Source organism: Triticum dicoccoides, chromosome 7A (genome assembly GCF_002162155.2).
Source record: "Triticum dicoccoides isolate Atlit2015 ecotype Zavitan chromosome 7A, WEW_v2.0, whole genome shotgun sequence".
In the NCBI taxonomy this organism is placed as follows: domain Eukaryota; kingdom Viridiplantae; phylum Streptophyta; class Magnoliopsida; order Poales; family Poaceae; genus Triticum; species Triticum dicoccoides.
The window spans coordinates 565956173-565964428 of NC_041392.1; positions in this window are offsets into that span (position 1 = coordinate 565956173).

The following is an 8256-nucleotide window of genomic DNA, read 5'->3' on the forward strand; positions in this document are numbered from 1 at the left end:
ACATGATAATCCAAGTACTAGATACTCAAGATGTCCATGACCGGGGACACGGCTAACCATGATTAGTTTATACACTCTGCAGAGGTTTGTGCACTTTTCCCCACAAGACTCGATCGCCTCCGTTTGGTTTCTTGCACTACATGGTGTTTGAGAAAATGGATGACCGAGACATAGTCTTTCAGAAGCGCTAGCACCTTATGACCGGGTAGACCGTACCACCTACATCCCCTACATCTGCTAGTCTACCACTATAAGAGTTCGCACAACTTAGTCAACTATGATAGAGCCCATAATAGCTTGTGGCTGCACACGGAAGTTTCTAGTATGAATAGTCTCATGATCCCTTTGGGCCTGGGTGGCGGTCCATAAAAAAAGGCAATCCTGGTCTACCCAGGTGCCTAGACAGGCAATCCTGGAATAACCAGGTGCCTCAATCCACCCAGATGTGTGTTTAAGTTGCCACCTTAAGTAAACCATTAATTAACAATCTCACATCTGTCATGGATACTCTCAAAACCCAATCCATGTCTACGAGCATAGCATGGCGAAGTAAGCATAACATAATAGTAACTCCCAAGGTTTGAATGCAGGGCAATAGGTTCCTACCTCATCAACTACTTCCCATCCCACAATTTAATTAGATCCTAATCATGCAATGTTTGAGGATTGATCTAATGCAATAAAACTGGGTATGAAAGGGATATGATCAAAGTGTGAACTTGCCTGCAATGTTGATGAAGATGATTCGCACTCAAAACTCTTTATAGCTCTACTAGTCACACTCCGGTCAATCTATCGTAAGCAAGCAATAGTAACCACACATAAGCAATCACTCAAAAGATCAGAAAGAACGAAGAAGACGATTCGGAAAACATCAAAACCAAGCAAATAACTCTTGCAACATAAAACAATTTCTAATAGTACCAAAATTATGTGAATTTGGCCTTATCAGAAAGTTTAGGTCAAGAGCTTCGATTTGCAAAAAGAATCAACTCAAACGGAGCAACGAAACTCAAGTTATGATCAAACGAAGTTCGAATACAGATCTGATCAAATTCAAATTTTAAACTTTTCAAAAACATGTTTGAGTTGGATTAATGGATAGAGGAGATCATAACGAAGACGTGGGCGTTGGTTTCGTTGGATTTGGATAAACGAGTAAAAAGTTGTGATCGATTGAAGTACAGGGACTAATCTGTGAAGAAAATTTTCACGAATAGGTCCCTGGCCGAAAAACTAAAATAAAAAGAAAAATCCTATCGAACGAACATTCGCTACAGAGCCGTACAGAACGAAATCGTTCGCTACAGAGAACTAACGGACGAGTTATCTCTAAATAACTAGAAAAAAAACCGAGTTTTTAAATAAAAACCGAGAAAAACCAAGAAACCGATCTAGGGTTTGGTTTATACCGCTCCACGGCGGTTCCGGCGAATAAAACCGATGACGGCGATGAGGTCAACGACGAGGCGAATGGCGGTGGCTCCGGGCGAGGTTGCGGGAGGCGGTGACGGCGGAGGTGGCGGCGGACTGTGGCGGGAGGAGGCGGTGGTGCGGTGCGGGGCAGTGGCGGCGGCGACGTTCAGCGGGAGCAGCGGCACGGTGGCTTCTGCGAGGGGAGAGAGAGGCGGCGGAGGCGGCGCTTATATGGGGGCTGGGCGGCTCCGTGGCGTGGGCGAGGGGGCAGGAGAGGCCGCGGCGGGAGTGGCCAGGCGAAGCACGGCGGCGGCGCTGGCGTGCTGGCTCGGGACTTTGCCCCGAGCTCGGGGACGAGCGGCGTGGGCCGGCTGGGCCATGGCCTGGCGAACTGGGCCGGCCCGGTCCGGTCGGTGTGAAGGTTTTAAAAAAAACATTTTTCCGCACAATCAAAATAATAAAAATGAAATAATTAAAAATATTATATGAGAATATAATATATCAAAATTTTCAGAAAAAGATTTTCTACAAGCTGAACATTTTCCTATCATTAAATAAAATACACGCAAAATCAGATAATTCAAAGAGTGCTACTGGTCTAATAGAATCCAACAAAAATCATTCTAAAAATACCAAAATGATTTCAATTTAATTTTTCTCCAATTTTCTATTGTAGGGAATCATGTTACCCTATTTTCCACGTATTTTGTTTTTGGAGAAAAATAATTTGAATATAACTCAAATAACCCAAATTGAAAAATAATTTCAAAAGGACTTTGAATTTGATCCTTGAAACTCCCAACTCATATTTCATAATTTGAAGAAGTCATTTTATCTTCGCTCGTGAAAATCATTGAGTTGCATAAAGTTTCAGAATTGGAAATATTCTCAAATGAAATTCAAATATTTTCAACACCCCTTGTCATTTAAATAAATGGAAGAAGTCATGTCATCTTCTCTCCAGGGTTTCGTGGTGAAAAGAATTTGAATTCCCGGAGATCATAAATGCAAAAAATAAAAGTTTGGGAAAGTCCTTTTATTCCCTCTCATTTAACTTTCAAAAAGTTTTGAATTTCACTCACTTTCAGTCAATCAATCAAACAATCAATCAAATCTATCTATTTAATATAACATTCCAAAATTTAGAATTTTGGGATGTTACAAACCTACCACCCTTAAAATGAATCTCGTCCTCGAGATTCGGAGAGGCTGGAAGAAAAAGGTTAGGGTTTGGGGTCTCCTCAAAATCCATCAATCATCACCGGGGTCTGGGGTGCTACCACCCTTAGAAAGATCGTTATGGTCCGATCAATACCCATACGCTCCATCCTTATTCTTGACAGGTCCGGTCTTCTTAGATCATAAGGATAATTCCTTCTCTGGCTCTTCCGGCAGCGGCATAACCTTTTCGTCAATTCTTCTGTCCTTCATCTAGGTAAGGTTCTTCCGTGACTGGGTCTTCTTAGCTGACGGGTCTGGCGCCAGTACTAAACAACTATCGATATCTCATGGTGGTAATCCAATTATGGTTTCTCCTGCAGGAAATGGGTCTGGGTTGAACCTCACCGTATAACCTACGGTTGGCAAAAACTGCCTTGTATAAGGGAAAATTGCTATACCATTCTAAGGTTTAGACAGGGTTGTGATCGTCATCTCTCTACTATAGGTAAGTCACTCAGATTTACCATCCCATATAGCAAGGCGAATAATAAGAGTAAGTCGGTATGGTGATCAATCCATCCCGCACCCAAATCATTACCCTGTATATGCTTTGGTGAATCTCGCATTCTAACACTCGGTCATCCTCACAAGCATTGCAGAATTTCTCTTGTCCACGAACTGCGTTCGGAATAATCCATTGATTCTGCAAGCCAAACAAACATCTATCGTTTCTTCACAACTCTCAGGTTTTGCGTAAACTCCTATAAAATTGTCTATCGGTAAACGTTGTATCTTCCTCCGGGGTTTTTCCTTTAGCAAAATGTGCTTGCTCCTTGGCAGGTCTTGGGGCATGTGGGTTATGTCCCATCTCATTACTTGTAAACCTTGAACTCATCCTCGGGGCAACTGATCGTTATTCCAACTTCCAACTTCCTAGTATTCTTAAATCCATCCAATTGTACTGTCTTCCTTCCTTCTATTGGCACCAAATTAGGACATGATTACTCAGACTCATCATGGAGTTTCCATTGATCCATATTTCTGACATCATACCTCCTTTATATCCAATAGTAATTTATCTATTCATCCTCGTGGGATATCCCTCATACAAGATAAAAACTTATACTTATGAAGTCCATATTCCACTTCGTGGAACATCATTATCCTTTCCAGGATCAAGCATCCTTACAGGGGAATATTGGCCATCTCTGCATGGCACTTCTTCAACTGGGAAACGTGGAACACATCATGAACTCCTGACAGTCCTTCGGGTGACTCCAACTTGTTCGCCACTTCTCCCATATGCTCCAAAACTCGGTATGGTCCTACAAATCTTGGGGCTAACTTTCCCTGAACTCCAAATCGTTTAACTCCTCGCAGAGAGAACACATGAAGACATGCTCTATCTCCAATTTCATAGATTACCTCCTTGCGTTTTTAAGTCTGCATAACTCTCCTACCTGGACTGAGCTACCTTCAGTCTATCTCGAATCAACTTAACATTCTCTTCTGACTCCTTGATCACATTTGGTCCAAACAACTGACGGTCTCCAACTTCATCCCACATACTCTTGGGGCATCACACATATCGAGACAAAACTCGTATTCATTTTGTTCGAAATCCACTCAGTGGAGTATCCTTATCTTTTCCAGGGGTCAGCGGTTCTTACAAGGTACTACCACCCTTAAAATGCACAAATCTTCCATAGACCATATTTCTCATATCCTCAGAAATGGTCAAAATCCTTCTTCATAGAGTAACAACTCATAAAATCCATATCAGTACCAACGATGCTAACTTTATTCATTGATTACAATCTCTTGCTTTTCCATTACATGTCTCAACTCAACACCTCAATATAAAAGAAAATGTTCTCACTTCTACTACTCCATTTCTTTTGTTGCAAACTCAACTATCTAGCACAAGTTTCCTTCTCCTTGGGGCATTCTCTGGCAAAGTGCCCTGCTCCATTACAACTAAAACATATTACTTCTGACAAGTATCGAGGTTTCCTTTTGGGGAAACTGTTGAGGTAGTGCCCTGACTCCTTGCACCTGTAACAGGTGATATGACTCAGGTCCTTCCTGGAATCCAATCTACATCTCTTTCTGGACTTTTCCATTCCAATCAGGGCTTCTATTTCCTGTGGGTCATACTCTACTTCCTCCATCGGGAATTCTACTAGATCCCCATTCAGACAATTTTGGGAGATGTGTCCTTCTTCTCCACATGAATAGCAAGACTCGGTGCAGGGTTTAATTGGTTCTTCTTTGGGTGTATCCTCCAACTCTTTCTTCAACATTGGTTCTTCTCGAATTCCCATGAGGGCTCCTTTCATTGCTTCCTTCTTCTGTTGGATGGTTCGTTGTACCATGGGGTAAATGTGACACTGAGCCGGATAGTGGGTAGTCCCTTCACACAAGAAACAAGTAATCTGCCTAGTTGGGCATTCTTCAGCTGGATGACTTCCTTCACAATTTGGGCATTCATCCTTGTGTTCTTTATGGGTGTGTCCTATTTCCTCCACAAATCTTGCATGCACAAGGTTTCTTCATATCATCTCCATAAGGCTTCAACTTCTGGGACACAAGACGAGGCTTTGGCAAAGTCAACTTAAATTCTTTCCAAGTGGTTACTCCTTGCCATCCATTGATGGTTTGGTACATTCTCCACCAAGTAGTAGCACCTCTTTCAAGGCACTGAAGAGCGGGCTGGGTCATATCCTTTCCGACTATAAGGTTATTCTTCATATGATCCTCCATGTTCTGAATCCATCGGTCCATCTCCAACTGACTCATCGGTCCAGAAAATACAAGCTCATCTTCATTCATCCTCTATTGGGTCCATGGGTTTGGGGTGAGATAAGAGAGATGGAGAGGGATGCACACAATACAAACAATGGTTTTGAAAAGACAGATTTTATTGCGGCTGTCGAAAAACATCAACCAAATGATAGCTCACAATCGTCGCATCTAACGTAGGTATATAACAGGGGTTTGGTCTTCTAACGGTCAATAATTCTTCAACGTCTCCAAACTCTTCAAGTCTTGTTCATGCCTCCAATGGCTTCTTTCGATCATGCTTGTCTTTCTCAAATCCTTCTGCCAGATCATCTCTATTGACGTGAAGTCTCTCGTGACATCCTTTAATACTCCGGAGTTGCATTTCAAACTTCTAGGTTTCAACATCCTTGGCATGAACCATGGTCTAGTTCCTGACGAATCTCTGATTTCTCAAGGTTTTGCTCCTCCAGCTTGCTACTTCAGCTTCTTGGACCTAAGTTCTTCACGAAATGCTTCCTTGTCAAAATACGGCTTCTTGTAGGTCCACCTTAACTTCTTGATGCATTACTCCAGATCCTGGTGATACACCGACTAAGGTTAAAACTTCATCTTACTAATAGGTGCTCCATCAGCCTTCTTCCATCAAATCCATTCTGAAGAAATGCATCCTTAACTCAGCATGGTGACAATAGCATCAGCGGGCGATGACATCACAGATAACCGTGTTTCTGCTCTTGTCATTCCCATGAGCTATCATTCCATAGTTGATATCTCCTGCCTTAGGGTTTTCTTTGACAAAACTTCGAGTTCTCATGATCCTTGTTTCACTCTCCGATACACCTTGATCTCGGGTATTGACAACTTCCATAGCCTGCCAAGTTCCATAAGGGTAGCCTTCCTAGGTCATACAAATCTGGGAATTCTTTAGAGCCTTCAAATTCTACTTGTCTTCGGTCTTCAACCGTTGTAGTTTCCATTATTCAGATGCACGGAAAATACTCTTCATTACGAAGTGGTCTCGGTTGTCCGATATCTTGTACTTCTTGGAGTGGTCTCATAAGTCGAATCTTCGTGTGGTCAAAAGGGGAAAGGGGTATGGTCTCACTAAAGGGAATTTTTGAATAAGCTCAGAAGAGAAGAGAGGTAAAAGATCTTTTTGAAAGGGAAGCTTGTAGAGAAACATCTTTGCTATGGGCTTTCAGTTTCTAGGGTCACATCCTACAGTCAACATGTGCTCTGATACCATCTTGTAGCAACCCGACCCAAATGGATCAAGTCTATGTGCTTAAGTGTCATCCCTGGATCGGTATGCTGACACACACAGTACTCGAGGATTTATAACAAAGGTAAATCACATGTATAAAGTAACGTAAATACTATTACATCAATCCAAAATAGCGGAAGTAACAAGGTTGTGGATTCCCATCAACACCAACGGCAAAGTTGAGTGTAGAAATTGTAACCCTAACGTACCACTTACTCGTCGTAAGATAATCCTGCAACATGAGACGTTGCAGCCACAAAGGGTCAGTACATTGAATGCACTGGCAAATTCACACCATAGAGAATGATGAATAAAGGCTATCACTACATGCATATTTGGCTGGTGGAAAAGCTCTATGGTTATAAGGTTTTTTGCAAAAAGCCAATTTTTCCCTACTACAAAGGAATAAATTTTATTTAACTATCATGGTGGTTGTTAAACATTGAGAATGGTTGACAGCATTCTCAATCCCAATTAAGCATCATCATTAAACAAAACCCAACAAAATTAATTTAGAGTAACATGTTGAGATTCACATGATAATCCAAGTACTAGATACTCAAGATGTCCATGGCCGGGGACACGGCTAACCATGATTAGTTTATACACTCTGCAGAGGTTTGCGCACTTTTCCCCACAAGACTCGATCGCCTCCGTTTGGTTTCTCGCACTACATGGTGTTTGAGAAAACGGATGACCGAGACATAGTCTTTCAGAAGCGCTAGCACCTTACGATCGGGTAGACTGTACCACCTACATCCCCTACATCTGCTAGTCTACCACTGTAAGAGTTCGCCCGACTTAGTCAACTATGCTAGAGCCCATAATAGCTTGTGGCTGCACACGGAAGTTTCTAGTATGAATAGTCTCATGATACCTTTGGGCCTAGGTGGCGGTCCATAAAAAAACAGGCAATCCTGGTCTACCCAGGTGCCTAGACAGGCAATCCTGGAATAACCAGGTGCCTCAATCCACCCAGATGTGTGTTTAAGTTGCCACCTTAAGTAAACTATTAATTAACAATCTCACATCTGTCATGGATACTCTCAAAACCCAATCCACGTCTATGAGCATAGCATGGCGAAGTAAGCATAACATAATAGTAACTCCCAAGGTTTGAATGCAGGGCAATAGGTTCCTACCTCATCAACTACTTCCCATCCCACAATTTAATTAGATCCTAATCATGCAATGTTTGAGGATTGATCTAATGCAATAAAAGTGCGTATGAAAGGGATATGATCAAAGTGTGAACTTGCCTGGAATGTTGATGAAGATGATTCGCACTCAAAACTCTTGATAGCTCTACTCGTCACACTCCAGTCAATCTATCGTAAGCAAGCAATAGTAACCACACATAAGCAATCACTCAAAAGATCAAAAAGAAGGAAGAAGACGATTCGGAAAACATCAAAACCAAGCAAATAACTCTTGCAACATAAAACCATTTCTAATAGTACCAAAATTATGTGAATTTGGCCTTATCAGAAAGTTTAGGTCAAGAGCTTCGATTTGCAAAAAGAATCAACTCAAACGGAGCTACGAAACTCAAGTTATGATCAAACGAAGTTTGAATACAGATCTGATCTAATTCAAATTTTAAACTTTTCAAAAACATGTTTGAGTTGGAT